This window comes from Mustela putorius, unplaced genomic scaffold, assembly GCF_011764305.1.
Source record: "Mustela putorius furo isolate JIRA1106 unplaced genomic scaffold, ASM1176430v1.1 tig00000253_pilon_pilon_pilon, whole genome shotgun sequence".
Classification (NCBI taxonomy): Eukaryota; Metazoa; Chordata; class Mammalia; order Carnivora; family Mustelidae; genus Mustela; species Mustela putorius.
The window spans coordinates 11,692,244-11,718,610 of record NW_025421329.1 but is presented as its reverse complement, the minus strand read 5'-3'; positions in this window follow the sequence as shown (position 1 = coordinate 11,718,610).

Sequence of the window (26,367 nt, the reverse complement as noted above, 5' to 3'; positions counted from 1 at the left end):
ATAAATGCATACATAACTGACCTCCCTGGGGACTATACCATTTTGCATTCTACCAACAGTGTCTGAAAGCACTTATTCCCTAAGGAAACAGGAATCCATGTTTGGTCAAGAACACCACCACTCTTGGCTATGGAGATTGGTTTAGGACCAAGCTGGCCAAGAGGAGAGACTGATGAGAGTTTTTGTGGAAGCATGAGGACAGAGAAGCTGTCTCTCCCTGGCAATGGCTCAGCTAGCCGTTGTAAACCTCCCGGCTCCGGGGCAGCCATGTACAAAAAGCCTGGTCAAGAGTGATACCAAGAAAGATGTAGTGGCCAGAGAGACAGAAATGACTGAATCCTGATGGACTAATAGAGCTCCTGGACCCAGCTGGACCTGAATCACAGGCTGTTCCTACACTTTTTCAGTTATGAAACCAAAAATTCTGTTTTTACACATCAAATACCATTTCACTTTTATGTAGAATCTACAAAATAAAACAAGCAAAAAGTACAGGAAAAAGAAAATACCCATGAATTGAAACTAGGGGCTGCCAGATCGGAGGGTGTTTGGGGACAGGCAAAATGAGCAAAGGTGAGTGGAAGGTGTAAGCTTCCAGTGATGGGACGAATAAGTCACAGGGATTAAAAGTACAGCATAGGGAATATAGTCAGTGGTATTGTGATAGCATTGTATGGTGACAGATGGTAGCTACACTTGTAAGCATCATGTATATAATTGTCCACTCACTGTTATACACCTGAAACTAATGTAAAGTGTGTATCAACTCTACTTCCATTTTTGAAAAGTTAAAATGAATCCATTTTCCTACAACCAAGAGAGCCCTACCAGATGCAGCATGCTGCACAAAACATGATCTCTGCCTTCCTGTATATTTAGAATTGAAATTAAGACATGAAAAACAATGAGAATGTGAGACAGAGTAGTATCAGGTGCTGTACTTTGTTATAGTCTGAGTGCCATGAGTCCTTCAGAAATCAGAGGAAGGGCAGGCAGTAGGCCTTGATAGGATTTGGGTGGGTGGAACTTTGAAGAGCTCCATAATTCTGTGCCTGCAATTGGAAATCTGATATTGTCCAAGAATCAAAAGTTTGGTTTTTTTTTTTTTAATCGTATTGGGGCAAACTTGTATTCAAGGTGAAAATACAGAAACTTTAAACTGCTGTCTTAGGGGGTATGGCCTCAGACCCTTCCAAAAGTGATAGATATGTCATATTTGATAGATGCATGGTTTTACACTTCCAACGTCTGAACTATTTAAATTCTGAAACACATTTGGCCCTACAGAGTACCTAAATGACTGTGTCTCTGTGCTTCATGTGTCTGGGAGGTGAGGAGACATGTTTTCTGAGGCCTAGATATTGGGGTGGATGTCAAGGAACCCAAAAGGCATGACTTGAAAGGCACCCATCCCATGAGCAGCAGGGAAAAGATAGGATGCTTTAAGCACTTTAGATGTACAAACAATCCAGTGTCTCCAGGTGATAAGTCTCTACTATCACCCTAGTGATACCCAGTGGGACTGCTGGGTAAAACTAGTCAAACTATGATCTTCCCAAAGTTGCTTCATCAAGGGGGGAAACAGGTGGGGCCAAACATCCCTAAGTTTCTGGGCCACTCTCATTGGTTTCACATGGACACCACCATTTGGGCTGCTGGCCACCCATTCAGCGTGTGAGTGCCCCCATTCAGCGTGTGAGTGCCCAACTGACTCAAACTCAAAAGTGTCAATAAAGTGCCATGTGCTATGTGCTGTTTCAGATCCTTAGCTTGAGGCAGGTAAACCCCTAAAGGCAGAGCCTGAGGAAAGGATTTGAGCCAGGTGGCTAACTCGGAGGTGGCCCAGGATTTGCTGCAGAAGTAAGGCAGGAACATCATCAATACAGGACTTGTCAAGGAGTGAGCTACTGCTGTGAGCAGCTGGGACTCCCTCCTGTTAAGAACCTCTAGGAGACTATATGGAGCATGCCTCAGAATTGCCCCACTGAGCAGGGAGGAAGCCGGGGAACCTATCCACCCACTGGCTGAATGTTGCACGAGGGGCAGTGTCTTCCATCCCCCAGGAGGAGAAAAAGGGAGAGGCAAACAGGTACTAGAGATAGGTAGGAAGCTGTCAGGGTGCACAGAAACTTCCCACCAGCTGCAGGTGAGCACAAGGTAAGCTGAGAAGATGTGGCACACGATGTCTTCTTCAGGGATTCCACTAAGAGTTCCCACCCAACATTTGCTCATCTTGATTGGCCACACTGTTCAGCTGCCTCTCTTCTCTGGCCCCATAGAAGCCCCCAAAGTCAGGGGGCTTTGTTTCCAATCATAGCTGTATCCTCCACGCCTAGTATGATGGGTGGGTCAGATCAAAGTCCAGTTAGGATTTACCAAATGATCAGATACCACAATATTTGTTTCAGTTTCTCCCTGGGTTCTTTATTCCAATTGTTCTCCACAGAGTGCACTGCAGGTAAGATGGCAGTTTCTTCTGCTGCCACTGACTGAAGGCAGGGTTGGGAAAGAATCCTTTCCATGTCCTCACATTAACCACATTTGGCCCTCCCTCCAGATGCTAAGGCAGGAGGCCTCTGTGGCTGGACCAAGTCATTGCCCAACTTCCTGCCCACCCCTGGCAGGAAGCAAACCTTTACTCTAGGTGCCTTCTCAGGATCAGGCAATGTCCTCACTTACACTCCACACAATAGCTCTTACACTGGCCATCATAAAAGTCTCAGAGCTGGTTGGCTCTCTTTGGGTTTCCCAAGATAAGCAGACTCACTGCTGCCCAGATGTCTGGCTGCTGCCTGGCCCTTGGGTAGCTTCATTCACCAGTTTTGCAGTGATGTAAAAGGAAGCTTCTTCTGTCAGTTTAGGATAAACATAATCCTTTCAGCAGTGACTGATTCTAAACTTCCATACAGGCAGGGCCTAGGGGAAGCCCTCTGGTTGGAAGGGGGAATCAGAGGATTTATGGAGAGCTACCTTAATATGGCAAGCACTTCAATATCACTTAGATGGTATGCTAATTTGCAGTGGCTTAATGGAGAGGTTGTTGGATTATAGGAAGCTAAAGGATGCCATCACTTGGGCCCCTATTCCTTATGAACGAGATGCCCTACGATAGAATTGGTCATGAATGGGATGGGTGAGAGGCAGAGCAAAGCCAAAGAAGACCTCAGCATTTAGCCACCTTGAAAATTCACGTGACCTCTGCTGGTTTTGTTTTTAATAACATGAGTGTTTTTGCAGGCAAATCAGGTTAAATATCTGTTAGATACTTATATATTTAGATATTAAATATCCAAGCTCAGTCCTGAGCTTGAATGAGTATCTTTTGTTTATAGTGGTACAATTTCCAAGAATTCCCCTGGTGCAGGTGCTGCCATCCAGATCCTCATCTCCTCAGCACTGGTACTAGAGAAGTGCCTCCATCTGCCTAGCTGAGAAACTGTTTACCACATCACTGACTGATGATCTGCGGAGATTTTGGAATTTGTAAATCCCTGTGTTTCCCTGAATGAAAACAGACATTGTGCCAGAAACTCACTGTCAGAGAGAAACGTCTAATATTGGTAAATATTATTTATCTTACTTAGCAAATAAGAAAGAGGCCAGAGTGCCCATCTCAAACCAAGACTCTTCCTCACAGGATGGATGCGACTGGGTGAAGTAATGAACAGAATTCTTTCCTTCATCTACATATGCATTTGGAAGTGGAATTGTGTCCTGTCACAAGACACCTAGGTTTTAAAACACAAAAGATAACATGTCTTTATGAGGTTGAAAGCATGTAACTCTTACTATGGTGAGGCGATGAGTCAGTGGCAGATAGGAGATGTCCTGTGGGTTGATTTATTTTTTGCTCCCCTCTGTACTGCTAACATGGGAATGCCTTTTTTTCACATAGCTCAGTCCCTGAAAGTCCCTGAAAGAGCGTTTTGTGACCTGTAACCTGGCCATTTCAAACTATCCCTTGCAACAGTGCCAGTCTTTGGAATTTCAGTGTTGACTAGGAGCTGTGACTACATCACATCACTTGTGTCCCTTTATGAGAGAAAATTGTTGTAGTTCAAATATAAACCCTATGATTTCAAATATCTGGAGTGTGGATACCCAAGGCAAGAAGCCATGGCCATGTATAGAATACTTCCAACTTCAAATACTCCATCCCTTTTTCTCCATAAACCACTGAAAGATCTCAGAAATCCCAATATTCAAAATCCAGATAGTGAACCTCGAAAGAAATCTGCAAGCATTAGAATAACTGTATTCAAAAGTCACATTAGCTCAACAATGGATTTATGACTTATTGTCAACCATGTGTATATTAGCCCATACCCTTTACTTATGACTGCTGCATTTACCTGGTGCATTTGGACTTTGTGTTTTGAATTACAAACCTTATGAACCTCTCACTGGTCTAAATGCCTATTCAATTGTGGCTACAAATGGCACAGAAACTGCTGCTGATGTGCAAAGGCTGACAAAATCTCCAAGTCTGTTTGAACATAGTTTAAATCGAAGAGGGTTTCAATAGGATTCCATTATAATTTGTTCTACTAGTGTCAAAATGAGTGCAAAGAACAAAAGAGAAATTGTTTTAAGGTTGCTTTATGGAAGCAATTCACTCGTTTGAAACAAGAAATGACACTGAGCATAATCAAAAGATAAAATTGCTAATCGTATGATGGCTGACGTGGTTCTTCATATTCTATTGAAAGACATTCAGTTAACTGTCAAGCCTGTTAACTCAAGTGCTACAGGAAGGGCATTTCTTAAAGCAGTGCCATCTGGTTGCCTCAGTTTCCCAGGTGACTATGAGTGGTTAGAGCATATTCATCCATATTCTAGTCCATGCAAATCCACACAGCATTGCCTCTACTCTCAACCTCTCTACTTGCTCTCCAAGCCTCCTGCCATTTCATCTTCTTGAAGCAAACCCTTCTCCTCTCTCCTCAGAATCCTCCAACAACTTCCCAGTGCTAAAGTAAATGGTCTGCACTCCTCAGGCTTGTGAGCTTGGGACAGCTACCCAATATCCACTGTTCATTCATGTCTTACAACACTGATTTTCTTCTAGGGAGCCATGCCCTGTTAGAAAATAGCTGGTACAGCCTCCCTTGCAGCCAAGGGGTGGTCTATGAGCTGTACTGGAAACCATGGGGTTTCCTTAAGAAAACACTTTAAGGGGAGCTACTTCACCTAGACGGGCATGGCCTATCATCCTTTTATCTTCTCCTCGGGATCAGACCTATAACATGGACAAGATGGTGGAAGCTCCTACTGCCAACAGATAGCCTCAAGGGTGGAGAATCAGAAAAGTAGATGGAGCACAGATCTTTGAAGCTGTCATACCAGTTCTAGTGAGCCAACACCTTGACTTCTTACCCATGAGAGAGTTACCACCCAGTATACTGAAGCTACAGAATTTGGATCTCTGTTGAGGCTGCTGACCCAATTGCTAATGGATAGGGTTGGCATGGAACAGTCTCCATACTTAGTGCTTTAAGCTTCCCTATCAACTTTTGCATCACTTATTTCTCAATCCTAATGCAAAATCATTCCAAACAGGCACAGATCTTGGATTCCTATATCAGGTTTGCCAGCATGCTAGTTCCAGGGATCTGTATCTTCTACTTCCTCCCAGAGACAGTCTACCAAGCCTGGTTGCTTCTTCCACCCAGCCTTTTAATAAGATTTTATTTATTTGACAGAGAGAGATCACAAGTAGACATAGAGGCAGGCAGAGAGAGAGAGAGAGAGGAGGAAGCAGGCTCCCCACCGAGCAGAGTCCAACACGGGGCTCGATCCTGGGACCCTGAGATCATGACCTGAGCCGAAGGCAGAGGCTTAACCCACTGAGCCACCCCGGTGCCGCTCCAACCAGCCTTTTGACAGATAAAAAAGGGGGAAGTGATCTATTTTACATTTGGTGGATTTTAAAAAAGCTTTTTAATGATCTTCTGAGTATATGTACCAGGAATCAGGACAGGTGGACAGGCCCTGTTCAGGGTCAAGAAGTGGGGTCTGGCCTCAGCTGCTTCTGGGCACCTGGCAAATCACCCCCTTACTCCATTACTGGTCACAGTGATGGAGCGCCTGGATGCGGTGGACTTGTCAGCTTCCTTCCAGGCACGTGGACCTTTATTTTAAAATTGTGATCACTGGAAGATATTATCTCAGTCCCCAGGAAGTGAAAGATCTTTCACAAACAATGTCATGATTGGAGTGACTCCTCCCAGAGCCGCCGGTCATAGAAGTCAGGCTGTACCTGCTAACCTCAGTCTGTCTGAGCTCCCACCTGCTAAGAAAACCCCTTATCAAATAGACAAAAGCTGCTTTAAAGAAAAATGGGTCTGTGGGTGAATCAGCACTCTAGGTGAATGGCTACAGGGCTCTATTGTCTAAACAAAATGACAGGAAAAAAGGAATTCAATTGGATAACTAATAGGTGAAGGGGATTAAGAGTACTTGTGAGGAGTACTGAAACATGTACAGAAATGTTGAATCAGTATATTGAACACCTGAAACTCATATAACACTACATGGCAATTATACTAGAATAAGATCATTTTAAAGATTGTATTTGTTTATTTGTCAGAGAGAGAGAGAGAGTAAGCACAAGCAAGGAAAGCAACAGGCAGAGGAAGAAGCAGGCTCCACTCAGAGCAAGGACCCTGATGCAGGACTGAACCTAGGACTCTGGGATCGTGCGTGACCCAAGCCAAAGGCAGACACTTACCCAGTTGAGCCACCCAGGCATCCCGAATTTCTTTTCTTTCTTCCCCCCCCACTTAACATGCCTGACACAATGATGAGGTTAGACTTTAATATAGGATGAAAACACGAGGCAAACTTTTAGTGATGTCACTTTAAGGTCTGGCTGATTTGTCATTTCACTACTATTCTTCATAATCTTTATCAACCAATTGCTATAACCTCTCTTTATTCAAAATAGGCATATTTTACATAAATGATAGGATTCAGTCTCTACCTCTCTTTCTCTTTGCTTTTACTCCTCTTTTTAATGTTAGTTCCTAATTTAAGGCTCTGTATATAATAACTATTCAATAATTCTTGGAAAATAATCTCTGTAATTGAAATTCATACCACATTCAGAAGTACCATTAACCTATTTACAGGTGGGAAGCCTGACCATCGGGTTTAATGAGTTGCCCTAAGTCAGAAATTAAGTCTGTCTTTGAGATTTCAAATGCATTACAATATTTTCATTGAGCCAAGTTTTTAATAGTGCTATCTGCTGAGAAACAGATGATCATTTGCGAACTCAAAGGTGTTTATTAATTTGTCTGCTTGCTTTCCTCTCCCTTGTAAGTAATGATATCAATAAGTAGTCACATTTGTGAATACTCACTCGTGCCCTCTATTTATTCACATGGAAGCCCTTTCTCAATTAAAAGCAAATGATCTACCATCTCCGTTTGTCTTATAGTGGGGTCCAGACTGCTTGCCAGGATTCCAGGGCCTTCAGTCTTGGGACTTGGCAAGTCTGGTGAAGGCGAGGAGTGAGGAATGGAGGTGGACACAGTGGGAGGGAAGAATGTTTACACAACTGCCCTGGAGACTCCCTCTCTCCCAGGTGCAGAATCCCCATCGAAATCTAGGGAACTTAATCTGAAAAATCTGCATGTGCTGGGAGGAGTGTGTTCTCACGAATGGATGTTGGTGCTTCTCAAGCAAAGGTTTCCTAAATCTGGCCACTGCAGAGTGTGAAGCTTGCCTGTTGACTCACACCTACTCAACTGTATTATCAGGTCCTGACATCCCAATTACAATAACACCCAGTGGGTTTCTCCATGAAGGACTGTATCTAACACTGCTCAGGTCCTCCGGGCCTCACCTGTTTCTTGGTCCAGCCACAGCAGACTCCAACTTCTTTTCACAGGTACAATTCAGTAATGTTCGAGACTGGCCTTATTAAATGTCACTTGATCCCAGTACAGCAATAAGCACTACCAACAAACAAACCTATGAAAGCAATGGGATTATCCCTCCATTTCCTCACACATAATCCCTTTCATACCATTTCCACTCTTTTTTAATAGAAAAGATCATAACAGAGCCTCACAAAAACCTGCTTCAGGAAACACCAAAGGAAGTGGAAAGATCCTTATCCCACTTGGGAGCCCCAGTGGAAACCCTCAAAAGGAAGAAGGAGCTCAGTGTGGTTCTTCCCTAGTAGGGAATGACCCTCCAGTCCTTCCTATCCCTCCATCCCTCCTGCCGCCAACCCCACCCCACGCCAGAGAACTAAGCCTTCCCAGCCCTGCCTACACATCCAAGTGTAAATGAAGATGGTATCATTTACTAGCTTACACAAATTCCCTAGACAATGGCATGAAATCATGAAAGCAGGTTGCTCAAGATTACAGACCTATACAGAAAAAGGGGAAATAAACATTCAAGGTGAACTTGACAACTTAAATAAAACAGAATTTTATAAATAGAACAGTGAGAACAAGGAAAATAACCTCATCAGACCTAAGATAGAAAACACAGACAAGGATAAATGTCATTAGTGATGCACTGTTACTTAAAAGCTAATATGACTCTGGTGACAACTGTCTTGGTCCCTGTCCTCTTTCCCTCTGGGGATAGTTTGAAAAATGCCACAAATTCTTCTTTAGCTGAAGCCACACCTTTAGATGACACACACCCACAAATGATTTGGGGCAGCCAGTCCTTAGAAATATAACCCAGTTATGGCTGGAGAACCTCAGGCAGTCTCTATTCTAAGGGATACAAGAAAACTCCTGGAGCAGAGCTGGACCGAACCCACAGTGGAGCCCACCCCAAGCAACCAGCAGCCAGAGACAGAACCACCCCAACCAATGGAGACTGGTGAGGAAGAAAAACAGACACTTGTTGCCATAAGGCCTATGTAAGTCATGGGGTTTGAGGAGCTGTTTTTCAACATTACTGTGGAAATGTTGACGGGGAAGAAGAAACTCACACCAAGAAGCTTCACCAGCCATGAAGGTCTGCAAGCCCATAAAGAGATGACCCCAAGGATAACATAGTAATGAAAAGCAGAAAAAAAATGGATCTGAGTAACAGACGCTGCCCACTGATACAAACTTTCTGTCAACAAAAGTCCATGCTAATCAGGGTGCAGGCAAGACTCCTTTTCCTGACACTGGCCAGTAGATTTTAGAACTTCCTGTGTGTGCAGTATACTGTGCCAAGGGCAGATGAACGACCTGGAGCTTCATACCTCGTAAGGAGGTAAAATCCACAGAGGGAAGCCCTTTTGACTCAGATCATAAGACAGCAAGTATGCTGATTGTGCTTCAATGCTAAATCAACACTTCAAACATCATCATTTAAACACTTTAAATCATCATCATTAGTATGAAAGAGAAATATACATTTGAAAAATGCACCTATTTACAGACCTAAAAATGTCCCTTATACAGATTATATGCAAATACAAAATCCTAATGTGGATGAAATACTAACTACCTAGCAGATGAAAGGCTCAGCTCAGTCCATCAGTGCTGTGAAAGGGGATGTGGTCAAGGACATGGTGGGAGAAGGCTAGTGGAAAAGGGGGAATCAGGAGTCGGGACTAGTCATCCCCTAAAGTCAGCTTGCACGGAAGGATACCTGGTGTGATACACCACCTAATATGCCACCATGCAAAATTATTTCTAGTAAGTTCTGGAAAGCATTAAGAACTCAAAGAGAAAAGTCCAGAAGAGTCTGGAACAGAAAAGAGTCCAGACTTTTCAAAGAGAAAAGTCTGCAAGCACACTTTTTCTGATGCCATGGAGACTTCAAATTTCAGAAACTCTCTCAAGTGCCATGTTTTCCATCCACATCCACTTTTAGGTATTAACATCACTGGACATATTTGACACGGAATTATTCCTGGAGTCATCCAGAAGTTAAGCAATAACGGACTGAAGATAACCCTTACCACACCCCATGGCAACATAAGGAGATGCTCTCCTTTCTCCTGCCTGAATCCCAGCCCCTATCCCTCACCTCCCCACAAGATGCTTGACACCAGAATCAATAAATAGATAACCATTAGACTAGGCACACAGCAGGGATGTCCCCTCTGGTCGTCCACTGGTTTCCATCCATGTTCCTAGAAATCCAAGCTTCCCACATGACCAACATTTCTGACTGTCACTTCCATGTGGCTCTGGGCATCACTTAATCTCACCCCAGCTTCCTAACCACAACCTGTCCACGCCCGAGATCCAATAAAGCTCACCAAATCCCCTCTCCTGCACCAAATCTCTTCTGGCTCCACCTAAAACATGGAGTCCCTTGAGGGGACTGCTTCCCTGTAGACTGCCAGGTAAGTCTTTCATTATTCCTACACCACATACTGCCGGGCCTAAGATGTCGTCGGCATCCTCCCTGCTCCACACTGCAATATCCAGACCAGGGCAGTGCTTCCACTCATGCACACCAACGCTTCTTTGCTAGTCACACAACCAGTCTGCATGCCAACTAGCCCACCCACCCGAGCAGCAGCACACAGTCTTCCGCTCATCCCGGCATACTCACAGAAGATTTCAGGGCCTGGCTCACTCTTTCTCTTGTAACTAGCACTGATTTCAGCATTTCCAAAGGTCATGCCTGACTTCCACACTGCAAGGAGGCTGTCCTCCACCCCCTGTCCCACCATGCAGGTATGCCCAAACCAGACCCTAGACCCAGGCACTGCTTTTCACCTCCCCACATCTGGGGGTCCTGTCACCTGCCATTTCCCCTTGTCCCTGCTCACCTTCTAGAAAGCTAATTCCAGCAGCTCTTCAACCCTACCAGGTCCTTGAACCCAAACACCACACCATCTGGCCACTATCTATATAGGCTCAAGTCTTCCCTTCTTTTTCTCTCCTATTTGGTTTCCACAGCCCACCTTTTTAATCAGCTCTTGCACATTACCCCCCAATGCCCTTCTTTTCCCCTTTCTATATTCACTCAAGAGAACCCCAGGCTCAGTTTCGGTCTTGAATCAATTCAATGTAGTTCTGTGCACACAGGCCATGTACTAGACATAAAAAGGCATTTAAAAATTGTTTTAGGAGGAGGAGTCAAGATGGCGGAGAAGTAGCAGGCTGAGACTACTTCAGCTAGCCAGAGATCAGCTAGATAGCTTATCTAAAGATTTCAAACACCTAAAATCCAACAGCATATCAAAGAGAAGAAGAACAGCAATTCCAGAAACAGAAAATCTACTACTTCTGAAAGGTAGGACTGGCGGAGAAGTGAATCCAAAGCCACGGGAAGATAGACCCCGGGGAGAGGGGCCAGATCCCGGCAAGCGGCATTGCAACGGAGCACAAAATCAGGACTTCTAATAAAAAAAAAAAAAAATCAGGACTTTTGAAAGTCTGTTCTGCTGAGGGACATCGCTCCAGAGGCTAAAACGGGGTGAAGCCCACACGGGGTCAGCATGGCCTCAGGTCCTGCAGGGTCAAAAAAGGATCGGGGGTGTCTGAGTGTCGCAGAGCTTACAGGTATTAGAACGGGGAAGCCGGCTACAGAGACAGAGCCAAGAGTGAGCTCACAGCTCGGGATTACCTTGAACCGGTCGCAGGCTCAATGAGCTCGGAGTGTGGCTGGAAGTCAGGCAGACAGAGTTATTGGGCACTGTTCTCTGAGGGCACACTGAAGAGTGGGGCCCCAGGCTCTCGGCTCCTCCAGGCAGAGACCAGGAGGCCAGGAGGCCGCCATTTTCATTCCCGTCCTCCAGAACTCTAAGGAAAGCACTCAGGGAACAAAAGCTCCTGAAAGCAAACCTGAGGGGATTACTCAGCCTGGCCCTAGAAATTCCGCCTGAGGCAAAGACACTTGAGAGTCACTACAACGGGCCTCTCCCCCAGAAGATCAACGAAAAATCCAGCCAAGACCAAGTTCACCTACCAAGGAGTGCAGTTTCAATACCAAGTAGAGCAGCAGAATTCCAGAGGAAGAGAAAGCAAAGCACGGAACTCATGGCTTTCTCACCATGATTCTTTAGTCTTGCAGTTAATTTAATTTTTTTTCTTTTTCAATTTTTTTTCTAGTCTTCTGCTATAATTTTTTAACTTTTACCCTTTTCTTTTTTAACATTTTAAAACTAGTTTATCTAATATATATATATTTTTTTCTTTTTTATAATTTTTCTTTATTCATTTTCTTTTTATAATTGTTTCTTTTCTTTCTTTCTTTCTTTCTTTCTTTCTTTTTTTTTTTTTTTTCTTTCTGAACCTCTTTTTATCCCCTTTCGCCCCCCTCACGATTTGGGATCTCTTCTTTTTTGGTTAAAGCATATTTTCCTGGGGTTGTTGCCACCCTTTTAGTATTTTACTTGCTCCTTCATATATTCTTACCTGGACAAGAGGACAAGGCAGAAAAATTCACCACAAAAAAAAAGAACAAGAGGCAGTACCGAAGGCTAGGGACCTAATCAATACAGACATTGGTAGTATGTCAGAACTAGCGTTCAGAATGACGATTCTCAAGGTTCTAGCCAGGCTCAAAAAAGGCATGGAAGATATTAGAGAAACCCTCTCAGGAGATATAAAAGCCCTATCTGGAGAAATAAAAGAACTAAAATCTAACCAAGTTGAAATAAAAAAAGCTATTAATGAGGTGCAATAAAAAATGGAGGCTCTCACTGCTAGGATAAATGAGGCAGAAGAAAGAATTAGCGATATAGAAGACCAAATGACAGAGAATAAAGAAGCTGAGCAAAAGAGGGACAAACAGCTACTGGACCACAAGGGGAGAATTTGAGAGATAAGTGACACCATAAGACGAAACAACATTAGAATAATGGGGATTCCAGAAGAAGAAGAGAGAGGGGAGCAGAAGGTATACTGGAGAGAATTATTGGAGAGAATTTCCCCAACATGGCAAAGGGAACAAGCATCAAAATCCAGGAGGTGCAGAGAACGCCACGCCCCTCAGAATCAATAAGAATAGGTCCACACCCCATCACCCATTAGTAAAATTTACAAGTCTTAGTGACAAAGAGAAAATCCTGAAAGCAGCCCGGGAAAAGAAGTCTGTAACATACAATGGTAAAAATAATAGATTGGCAGCAGACTTCTCCACAGAGACCTGGCAGGCCAGAAAGAGCTGGCATGATATATTCAGAGCACTAAATGAGAAAAACATGCAGCCAAGAATAATATATCCAGCTAGGCTATCATTGAAAATAGAAGGAGAGATTAAAAGCTTCCAGGACCAACAAAAACTGAAAGAATTTGCAAACACCAAACCAGCTCTACAGGAAATACTGAAAGGGGTCCTCTAAGCAAAGAGAAACCCTAAAAGTAGTAGATCAGAAGGGAACAGAGATAATATATAATAACAGTCACTTTACAGGCAATACAATAGCACTAAATTCATATCTCTCAAAAGTTACCCTGAATGTAAATGGGCTAAATGCCCCAATCAAAAGACACAGAGTATCAGAATGGATAAAAAAAACAAAACCCATCTATATGTTGCCTACAAGAAACTCATTTTAAACCCAAAGACACCTCCAGATTTAAAGTGAGGGGGTGGAAAAGAATTTACCATGCTAATGGACATCAGAAGAAAGCAGGAGTGGCAATTCTTATATCAGATCCATTAGATTTTAAAACAAAGACTATAATAATAGATGAGGAAGGACACTATATCATACTTAAAGGATCTGTCCAACAAGAAGACCTTACAATTTTAAATATCTATGCCCCGAACGTGGGAGCAGCCAAGTATATAAACCAATTAAGAACAAAATCAAAGAAACACATCAACAATAATACACTAATAGTAGGGGACTTTATACTCCCCTCACTGAAATGGACAGATCATCCAAGCAAAAGATCAACAAGGAAAGAAAGGCCTTAAATGACACACTGGACCATATGGACATAACAGATATATTCAGAACATTTCATCCCAAAGCAACAGAATACACACTCTTCTCTAGTGCACATGGAACATTCTCCAGAATAGATCTCATCCTTGGTCCTAAATCTGGTATCAACCGGTATCAAAAGATTGGGATCATTCCCTGCATATTTTCAGACCACAATGCTCTGAAGCTAGAACTCAACCACAAGAGGAAATTTGGAAAGAACAAAATACATGGAGAGTAAACAACATTCTTCTAAAGAATGAATGGGCCAACCAGGAAATTAAAGAAGAATTGAAAAAACTCATAGAAACAAATGATAATGAAAACATAACGGTTCAAAATCTGTGCGACACAACAAAGGCAGTGCTGAGAGGAAAATATATAGTGGTACAAGCCTTTATCAAGAAACAAGAAAGGTCTCAGGTACACAACCTAACCCTACACCTAAAGGAGCTGGAGAAAGAACAAGAAAGAAACCCTAAGCCCAGCAGGAGAAGAGAAATCATGAAGATCAGAGCACAAATCAATGAAATAGAAACCAAAAAACCAACAGAACAAATCAACGAAACTAGGAGCTGGTTCTTTGAAAGAATTAGTAAGATTGATTAAACCCCTGGCCAGACTTATCAAAAAGAAAAGAGAAAAGAGTCAAATAGATAAAATCATGAGTGAAAGAGGAGAGATCACAACTAACACCAAAGAAATACAAACAATTATAAGAACATACTATGAGCAACTCTACGCCAACAAATTTGACAATCTGGAAGAAATGGATGCATTCCTAGAAACATATAAACTACCACAACTGAACCAGGAAGAAATAGAAAGCCTGAACAGACCCATGACCAGTAAAGAGATTGAAACAGTCGTCAAAAATCTCCAAACAAACAAAAGACCAGGGCCAGATGGCTTCCCGGGGGAATTCTACCAAACATTTAAAGAAGAACTAATTCCTATTCTCCTGAAACTGTTCCAAAAAATAGAAATCGGAGGAAAACTTCCAAACTCATTTTATGAGGCCAGCATCACCTTGATCCCAAAAACCAGACAAGGATCCCATCAAAAAAGAGAGCTATAGACCAATATCCTTGATGAACACATCATCAAGGAAAATTGAAAATTCTCACCAAAATACTAGCCAATAGGGTTCAGCAGTACATTAAAAGGATTATTCACCATGACCAAGTGGGATTTATTCCAGGGCTGCAAGGTTGATTCAACATCCGCAAATCAATCAATGTGGTGCAACACATCAATAAAAGAAAGAACAAGAACCATATGATACTCTCAATAGATGCTGAAAAAGCATTTGACAAAGCACAGCATCCCTTCCTGGTCAAAACTCTTCAAAGTGTAGGGATAGAGGGCACATACCTCAATATTCTCAAAGCCATTTATGAAAAACCCACTGCAAATATCATTCTCAATGGAGAAAAACTGAAAGCTTTTCCGCTAAGGTCAGGAACACGGCAGGGATGTCCATTATCACCACTGCTATTCAACATAGTACTAGAAGTCCTAGCCTCAGCAATCAGGCAACAAAAGGAAATTAAAGGCATCCAAATCGGCAAAGAAGAAGTCAAACTATCACTCTTCACAGTTGATATGATACTATATGTGGAAAACCCAAAAGACTCCACTCCAAAACTGCTAGAACTTGTACAGGAATTGAGTAAAGTGTCAGGATATAAAGTCAATGCACAGAAATCAGTTGCATTTCTCTACACCAACAACAAGACAGAAGAAAGAGAAATTAAGGAGTCAATCCCATTTACAATTGCACCCAAAACCATAAGATACCTAGGAATAAACCTAACCAAAGAGGCAAAGAATCTATACTCAGAAAACTATAAAAGTACTCATGAAAGAAACTGAGGAAGACACAAAGAAATGGAAAAATATTCCATGCTCCTGGATTGGAAGAATAAATATTGTGAAAATGTCTATGCTACCTAAAGCAATCTACACATATAATGCAATTCCTATCAAAGTACCATCCATCTTCTTCAAAGAAATGGAACAATAATCCTAAAATTTATATGGAACCAGAAAAGACCTCGAATAGCCAAAGCGATATTGAAAAAGAAAGCCAAAGTTGGTGGCATCACAATTCCAGACTTCAAGCTCTATTACAAAGCTGTCATCATCAAGACAGCATGGTACTGGCACAAAAAACAGACACATAGATCAATGGAACAGAGTAGAAAACCCAGAAATAGAACCTCAACTCTATGGTCAACTAATCTTCAACAAAGCAGGAAAGAATGTCCAATGGACAAAAGACAGCCTCTTCAATAAATGGTGTTGGGAAAATTGGACAGCCACATGAAGAAAAATGAAATTGGACCATTTCCATTTCCTTACACCACACACGAAAAATAGACTCAGAATGGATGAAGGACCTCAATGTGAGAAAGGAATCCATCAAAATCCTGGAGGAGAACAGGGGCAGCAATGTCTTCGACCTCAGCTGCAGCAACATCTTTGTAGGAACATTGCCAAAGGAAGGGAAGCAAGGGCAAAACTGAACTATTGGGATTTTATCAAGATCAAAAGCTTTTGCACAGCAAAGGAAACAGTTAACAAAAAACCAAAAGACAACTGACAGAATGGGAGAAGATATTTGCAAATGACATATCAGATAAAGGGCTAGTGTCCAAAATCTATAAAGAACTTAGCAAACTCAACACCCAAAGAACAAATAATCCAGTCAAGAAAGGGGCAGAGGACATGAACAGACATTTCTGCAAAGAAGACATCCAGATGACCAACAGACACATGAAAAAGTGCTCCACATCACTCGGCATCAGGGAAATACAAATCAAAAGCACAATGAGGTATCACCTCACACCAGTCAGAATGGCTAAAATTAACAAGTCAGGAAATGACAGATGCTGGCGAGGATGTGGAGAAAGGGGAACCCTTTTACACTATTGGTGGGAATGCAAGCTGGTGCAACCACTCTGAAAAACAGCATGGAGGTTCCTCAAAATGTTGAAAATAGAACTACCCTATGACCCAGTAATTGCACTACTGGGTATTTACCCTAAAGATAAAACATAGTGATCCAAAGGGGCACGTGCACCCGAATGTTTAGAGCAGAAATGTCCACAATAGCCAAACTATGGAAAGAACCTAGATGTCCATCAACCGATGAATGGATAAAGAAGATGTGGTATATATACACAATGGAATACTATGCAGCCATCAAAAGAAATGAAATCTTGCCATTTGCGACAATGTGGATGGAACTACAGGGTATCATGCTTAGTGAAACAAGTCAAGCAGAGAAAGACAACTATCATATGATCTCCCCCTGATATGAGGAAGTGGTGATGCAACATGGGGGCTTAAATGGGTAGGAGAAGAATAAATGAAACAAGATGGGATTGGGAGGGAGACAAACCATAAGTGACTCTTAATCTCACAAAACAAACTGAGGGTTGCTGGGGGTGGGGGGTTGGGAGAAGGGGGGTGGGGTTATGAACATTGGGGAGGGTATGTGCTTTGGTGAGTGCTGTGAAATGTGTAAACCTGGCGATTCACAGACCTGTACCCCTGGGGATAAAAATATATTATATGTTTATAAAAAATTAAAAATTTTAAGAAAATTGTCTTAAATATTGAATGCATATGTAAAAGAATAAGCTTCATAAACATGTAACTTGTGATATATAATTAAAAAAAAAAAAAAACACTTTAATTCCACCCACCCAACCAAGCATCCAAGCCTATCAGTCTTTTGTACCACCATGCCAGCAACCCCCATCCACACTGTTCACCCAACCTACAGTCCCCTCCAGGGCCAACAGCAGATACACATGTGCCTGTATGCCCAAGCACAACCAGGCTGGCCCAAGAGAAGGAAAAGGCCCCAGAACCCTGGCATAATGATTCTGAAGCATACTGGAGCCTAAACTACATATATATTCCTCCTTGCAAAAAGTGAACCAAGCTCCTCTTTTAGCTTTGCCAATAGATTAGTTTCTTACATCCATTACAGCCTGTTGTATATACCCGTTAGAGTGCAGAATTTTAAATTCTTCCCTAAAAACATACACATATCCAAAATGTTACCATGATTAATAATTTACTTCCATAGATATTCTCCACACCATTTAAACTAAAAATTAACAGTGGCCTAGAGAGACACTGTTGGTTTCCCTCCAGCCCCCCACCCCACCGATTCCCACAATCAGACCTTTCCTCTTCCTAACAGAGCACCTCTCTGCACAGAGTCAAGTCCTTTCGGGAGGCTGGCCTATCCCTGGCCCTAGGAGGGAAGACCTGATGCTGTTGAGCAAATTACAGTGCCAACACACCCCTTGCCAGTGATAGGTTTAGGCTCAAGCCTGTGACCTAACACTTCAATAAGAAATGGGAAAAATTATGATGGAGATGTCTGGAAAAGATTCATTGTTTTTAAAGAGACACAAAGAAGAAGAATTTCTTCTGTTTCTGCCTCTGGATGTTGTTCTTTCTGGGTGCAATACTTGTAAGGGCTGCAGGCATTTTGCCACCTTGAAGACAAGACTGCCACACTGAGGACACTAAGGATGGCAAGACAGGGAGGCAGAGCAGGTCTGAGCTGTTAACATCACAGAACTGCCGAATGAATTAGCTGTCTCAGGGTTCATCCTAGCTTGGGGCTGCTTTTATAGGAGGAAAAAAAAAATCCTTATCATTTGCATTTCAGTTTTCTTTTACCTGCATCCAAAAACATCCTTGTAAACACCGAAATAAAACCTGACAGCTGAACAGGAAACAATTACCAGTTATGACTGAAGAAGTTGTAAAAGATAGCCATCCTAAGAAAATGGATTACCTTCATATCTTTATATTTAGAAGGTAAACAAGATGTAGAAAATAAAATTCTTACGAGTCAGGAAGATATTAACCCTTTGTAATCCAGAACTGGCAATCCACATGTAAAAGTCATTCTATATAAAGACGGAACCCAATTGCCTAGTGCTAAAGTTTTAAAAAGTAGAGCTGATTTATTTAGATATTTTGACATACATTTCTCAAATACAGGATCCTAACATGTTCTTTTTAACTAATAGGGAGTACCAATATAACACACAACACAAATATATACCAATGATATACAATGTTTAAGTCAAATGTGCTTCATATACATTTTAATATATCTATACCTTCAGTAGGATCAAGTTTCATCAGACTTTTAAGTCAATGCAAAATTGCCTCTGCTTCTCTTGATCTGAATTGGGGCTAGCCTATATTACAGGCAAAACCACTCATCAGGAAGTCACTGATAGAAATAAAACAACAGATAAAGTAGGAGCTAGCTGGTAACCTCTACCTGCACCCATCTCCAGCAACTAAGGAAGTAGAAAAGTGATGATGAGGGCAGAGAGAGCCATCTTACTTACGTCAAATAATTATTAATAATTATAGTAATGGCTTACAAAAGAGCTTTGATTATATTAACTTAATTAAATCTCTAGTAGCCATAGGAAGCAGGTACCATCCTTAGGGTGAGTGGAAGGTCAGAGAGGTTAGGTTAGACTTGAACCCAAGCAGTCAGGCTCCCACACTGCTCTGCCATATCAGTATTAACAGGAAGTGTTGAGGAGGTACGGGGAAGTATAACTGGAAAATGATTTTTTAGAAGACTTTATTGATTCATTTGAGAGAGAGAGAAAATATGAGAGAGAGAGACAGGGACAGAGACAGAGAGACAGAGAATAGGAGTGGGGGAGGGGAAGAAGGAGAGGGAGAGGGGGAAGAAGACTCCCTGCTGAGCAGGGAGCCTGACACAGGGCTGAATCCCAGGACTCTGAGTTCATGATCTGAGCTGAAGTCAGATGCTTAATCAACTGAGCCACCCAGGTGCCCCAAAAACATGATTTTTTTAAATCATAAAGATCTGGTAGAAGTCACAGAACTAAAGAGTTGCTAAGTCTAAAAGTGGACTGACCCAGACGTTGGTTTATTTAGGACACCAAAGTCAGCTTGCACATGGAATGACCTTCCTCCTGGACAGGTTACAAAGGTGCTCTTTCCCCGAAGAACTTCAGCAAAGGCTGAAATGGCCTTCCCCAAAGGCTTCTCTTTACCTCTGGAAATCCATCACAATGTCCCCCAACCCGCCAGCAGCTATAAACATAGCCGACTGTATTCCTTACAGAAAAAGCCAAAGGCCTCTGGTCACCAGGCAGCCTCTTCTCACTCCCAGGCCTCAATCTGCTAAGCAGCATGGGAAAGCCAGAAACCCACAACCTGAGGAATGGGTGGCAGATCATTTGTTATAGGAGTCTAGCAGAACAAAAGAAAGCCATTTAAGTATTATGTAAGTCTTCACTTACTGATGTGGAAAAATGGCCACGAAATGTTAAGTCACAAGTCTAGGGTTAGGGGTGTCTGGGTGGCTCAGTGGGTTAAAGCCTCTGCCTTCGGCTCAGATCATGATCCCAGTATCCTGGGATCGAGTCCCACATCGGGCTCTCTGCTCAGCAGGGAGCATGCTTCCTCCTCTCTCTCTCTGCCTGCCTCTCTGCCTGCTTGTGGTCTCTGTCTGTCAAATAAATAAATAAAATCTTTAAAAAAAAAAAAAGTCTAGGGTTAGACTCTGCCTAATGACCATTCAGGTAAAACTGTGTTTCTGTGTGCTATGCACCCAAGACAGACACAGACAAACAGGGGGGAGAGACAGAGAGAGAAGAGGATGCACACAAGAAGGGCAAGCATAGAAAACATGCTTACCGGATAAGCACATAAGCAATCTTTCTGATCTCAAGCATAGCCCTTTGTGTCAAAACATGCTTACCAAAACTCTGTCTCTCTGATTATTTGACAGAGAATGGAATGGAGGAGGAGATCGCAGAATTTGAAGAGCTTTCTCACACTTCAATTATTTTTTTGCTCATTTGTATCATTCCAATGTTTACAATGAGTACATTAAATTTCATAGCCAAAAAAACTATGCACAACAACATGGATGGATCTTGAAGGCTTTATGCTAAATAAAATAAGTCGATAGAGAAAGACAAATATGTACTCAATGATCTCACCTGTACATGGAGTAGAAAGAAAGAAAAAAACTGACTGATGCATTGGAAGAGAAATCAGACTTGCTGTTACCAGAGAGGAGAAGTAGGGTAGGAGCGGGAACTAATGGAAGGGGAAAAAAAAATAAAAACTAAAATAAAAAATAAAAGAGCCGCTAGAGTGTTTTGGAGAGATCTTTTTTTCAGACATTTTTCAAAGCCTAATTCCTATGACAAAGGAAAGAACAACTCAGCAAACACAACACCAAACTATAATGTTCTCCAAACCTGTCTTACTCTTTAAAACTGAAGTACATTCAAGACCCACACAATATATTAAATAGTATTTTCACCAACACCAAAATGCCCCCTAAAGCAAATAACTTAAATTTCTTCTGTCCAACACTGTAATAGAACTGTTACAACACATATGTTGTAGATAATACCTTGTAATGGCCTGTTGGTATCTTTAGGGAAAGCTGTGTTTCTCTAATTGCCATTTACCAAAAAGTGCAGAAAAATAACAGAGCCAGGCAAAAAGAAATTATCTCCGCCCAGCCACTCAATAACTTGTACTGACCCAGGGTCAAGCACATGTGTGACACCCCTGAATGGAAAAGATGATGACATTACCAATCATGACAAGTTCATATAAAAGACCTGGTGGCCTTAGCACACATTCAGTCATGTTTCTTCATTCTGTGTAAACCTGGCACCAACAAGCAACTTCCAGAATACAATCTCCATCAGGTATTCCATCGGCTAGCAACAATGGCTTATAAAAATGAGGTCTTTTCAGGTTATACTGAAAAGAGAGATCAAGAGTCAGAGATCAAGACTCCCTCGGGTCTTTCCATTAAGAAACACAATATAAAGTACAAATGGGGCCCTAATTTAGCAGGTTCCTGAAATGAAGCCAAGTATTGGCTTCTATTGGCAATCATCTATATAGATAAATTAATATTACCCTGACCAATCAATATTTTCCTGTGCTCATTCTTTTATAGCAGCTGGAAGATCTATCTCCATTTTTTGTCAACATCAGGGGTAATTTTGAGGGAGAGAGAGAGCACCAAAGAGAGGAGGGGAGCGGGAGCAGAAGCAGAGGGAGAGGGTGAGAGAGAAACTTTTGCAGGTTCCATACGCAGCATGGAGCCTGACACAGGGCTCAATCTCACAACCCTGAAATCATGACCTAAGCCAAAATCAAGAGTCAGATGCTTCACTGACTGAGCCACCCAGACATGCCAGGAGTACTATCTAATATATCTGCTTCTTGCCTCTTATTGATATTTGGGGTAACACAGCAAGCCCGCCTCCATACTGTTACAAGCCTGGGCTGCTGTGTGGGCCCCGTTACAAGGCCCACAGCAGTCTAGCTTTCCTGTCCCATGGGCTGCAGCCAACCTGTCTTCTCATCACTGCTCACTGCCACAGTAAGGACAGACACAGACCATGTGTGCTCACCTTCTGCAAAACCTGCTCCTGCTATGGATTCCATGGCTACTCACTTCTTTTCTCCAGCACCACTTTTTTACCTTACCTCTTCCCTTTTCTGTCTCCAGTCACTGCTCAGTATTGGCGCCAAGGATCAGACTTTTTATAAAGCAAGTCAAAAGAAAAGAAAGGTGTTCTTTACAAAGAAAGATCCTGAAGGTCAACTCAGGTCACTCCCCTGCTCATCCACCCCCTGGGGCTTCCCATCTCACCCCTCAAAAAAAAAAAATAAAATAAACCCAAGTCCTCAGTGAGACCTACAAGCCCCACCTGGTCCTACACTTTCCTCGTCCACCCCCAACTCCTCCAACTCTATTGACTTCCCTTAGATTATCAAGCATATTGATAACTCAGAGTCTTTACATTTACAGTTCCCTCTGTTTGGAACACTACTCCCATAAATAATCCCAAACTGTTCCCTGCTCAATCCAGTTCTTGACACTAACAGGGGAGGCCTTCCCTGACCCTTCCATCTAGACCAGCATACACACTCCCCAATTAAGCTTCATTTTCCTATAATCATTACCTGAAACTATACACTTATTTGTTATTTGTTTATTGTCCATCTGCCCCAATAGACTGAAAACCTCATGAAACTGGAGCTTCATTTGGCCCACAGCAAGCCCTCAGTATTACTTGCAGAACGACTTCAAAAGAGTGTATACTATCTAACATAGAGCTCAAAGAGTGGGAAATCCATTTATTAAAAGGGAAACCCTTACTTCCCTCCAATTAGATAAATCCCCCACTATAACTCCCACAGGTTTAAGTAAAATTTATAAAATATCATGTAAGGTTTTCTCGGTGACCTAGGATTATCAACACAAAAGTCAATGCTCTCTTGATACACATGGGCATAAGCAGAGATATGAGCAGTACTGTTTTATGTGGGAATGTATCAGAATGCCTTTCCAGAACTACTTTCTCAGGAATAGATGAGCCAGAATGAGATTCAGTCTCTAGGAACAGGGCAAATAATAGGCAGGCCAGCTAATCAGAGTATACCATCTCCTACAGGAACAGGTCCATGACCCATGGAAAGCCAAACAGTGTGGTCTCAAGATCTGGAGCCCAGAGGGGTCACACTCTTCTCAAGGGTCACTAGCTTTCAGGGACCATCTCTCCTGCACCTGGCAGAGACAGTCTGACAATGAGGTGGAAGCACAGAAAAGAAACAAACACAGAGCCAAGAGTGGAAAGGAATAATTTTCACCAACAGGGAGGTCAACAAAGAGAGTGGACATGAGAATGGGTGGGTGTTCTGGACTCCACTTACATCCCTGTCAACATACATACATACTTAAAGCCAAATGTACCCCTGGAATAGTTGTGTGTATCATTAAATTCCCTCCTTTTGAAGTCAGACTTTCTGCCACTTACAACCAAGAATCTTGACTCATACAAATATGCTCAACATATACAGCTAACCCTTGAACAATGCAGGGACTAGGGGTGACTACTCCCCCCATTTAACTTTTGACTCCCCAAAATCTTAACTCATAACAGCCTGTTGACCAGAAGCCTCACCAATAACATAAACAATTAACACATATTTTGTATACATGTAATATGCACATGGTATGCTGTATTCTTACAATAAAGTAAGCTAGAGAAAAGAAAATGTTATTAAGAAAATCATAAGGAAGATAAAATACATTTACATTTCTGTAGTGTTATTATAAAAAAAAAAATCACATAAAAGTGGACCCATGCAGTTGAAACCCACTGTTCAAGGGTCAACTATACTATCACTTGGGTGGAACAGAATTTTTTTTTTTTTTAAAGAAAAAAAAAAATCCCCCAACTGGTTAAACACACAAACAAGTAGTTGCCAGGGCTGGAGGGAGGAAAGAACAGAGACTGCTTCATGGGTACAGGGTTTTCTGTTGGAGTGATGAAAATGTTCTGGAACTAGATAGAGGTGTGATGATTGCACAGTACTGTAAATGTTCTAAAGCCAGTGAATTATTCACTTTAAAATGATTAATTTTATATTATGTGAAATTTACCTCAATAAACAAAACTTTAATTGTGAAAACAATGCTGCAATGCGTTTTTAATCGCCTTTAAGTGTACCTGTCATCATTTCCTAGAAAACGAAATTAAGCTAAATGATATGTACATTTTTAGCATATTAGCACATACTAACAAATTACTTTCAGAGGGATCATACCAAATTAGAATTCTATCAAAGGTATACTGGAAAGAAAAGACAGATAACCAAGAGGAATCATTAAGGGAAAAAACACACACCAGGCACCTTGGTGGTTCAGTGGGTTAAGCCTCTGCTTTGGTCATGACCTCAGGGCCCACAATCAAGCTCTGCATCTGGCTTTCTGCTCAGCAGGGAGACTGCTTCCCCCCTCTCTCAGCTTGCCTCTCTGCCTACTTGTGATCTCTCTTTCTCTCTCTCTCTCTGTCAAATAAATAAAAAGTCTTAAGGGGCGCCTGGGTGGTTCAGTGGGTTAAAGCCTCTGCCTTCAGCTCAGGTCATGATCCCAGAGTCCTGGGATCTAGCCCCACATCTGGCTCTCTGCTCAGCAGGGAGCCTGCTTCCCTTCCTCTCTCTCTCTCTGCCTGCCTCTCTGCACACTTGTGATCTCTTTCTGTCAAATAACTCTTTAAAAAAAAAAAGTCTTAACACACACAAACACCAGCAACTTTGCTAAAATAATAGGTAAATACATTCTTATTTGTAAGTTTATATATCCTAGAGAACTGAAGTGACATTTAAAACACTGGTTCTTATCATTTCTTCATTTGTGACATATATATGTATAATTTAAACATTTGTTCTAATTTTTCCTGTTGATATATAGGCGCTCTCTATGTACTGAGGATATAACTATATCCTGTCCTATAAATTTCAAATATTTTTCCAGTTCATTCTTTACTTTTCACTTCAGTTAAAATGATGTGTCTGCTTGTGCACATATTTATTTTAGGCACAGAAGGAGAGGATCAGAACCATTCTCTCCAAAATAAACAGCTGCAATATAACACACACGCACACGCGCGCGCACACACACACACACACACAAGATATTATTTTACCTCTAACCCAAAGTTCAGCATAAGCTCTACTACAACAAGCCTACATAAAACCAAACCCATCCTTCTCTTATCAGACATAAAATCCATGGAAAATGGAGGTTTACACTGTTTGTCCAAGAAATATGACCATATAGAATAAAACACGTTAATCCCTTTCAGAAGTTGTAAAGAAGCAACATATGTCACTGTTCCCCTCTCTTCCATGCGGTCTTAAAAATACTACCAAAGATCTCATTAAAAGAATTTTTCCTAGTCCTTTTGGAGGGACAGTGACTCCGTTTCAGTTGCTGTATATTTAAAATTTTACAATAGCGTCTTTGCAATTTGGTTTCCATGAAAGAAGCCTCACCCAAGCCTATCCTTCCCAACAGCCCTCTGGTCCGGCTGCCCCTCTCCTCTGACCTCTTTGCCCAACATCTTCTCCCTTTTGTCCACACTTTGTCCTCTCTTACAGCTCTTCTCCTTGAGGATAGAGGGGTGGGTGTGATAATAAGTGCATGTACACAAGGGAGAAGGTCAGGGGACTCTTTTAGGAGACCTTAATTCTCAGTCTCAAATCACTACTTTAACGATGGGAACACTGGCTTGTGAAAACAATCATTGGGGCAGGAAGGCTTTTAGAAATTTTTCAAAATATCAGGTAGCTGTTACTCTCCCAGAGACTTATACCCGCCTATTTGGAAATCACGTTTTGGGGGTTGCTTTTTAAATAGTTGTTAATTCTAGACTTGGATTGTAAGCTCTGGCAATGCCAACACTGGGTATAGCAACTGGAACATATTCTGTCTGAATAAAAAATACCTGCTAAATGAACAACAGGACCATGGAGCCAGCCGCCTCGATTCAAACCCTGCCTCTGTCACTTACCAGCTATGTCACCCTGGACAAGATTCTTAACCTCTCTGGATCTCATCCGTAAAATGAGGAGAATATTACCTACCTTAT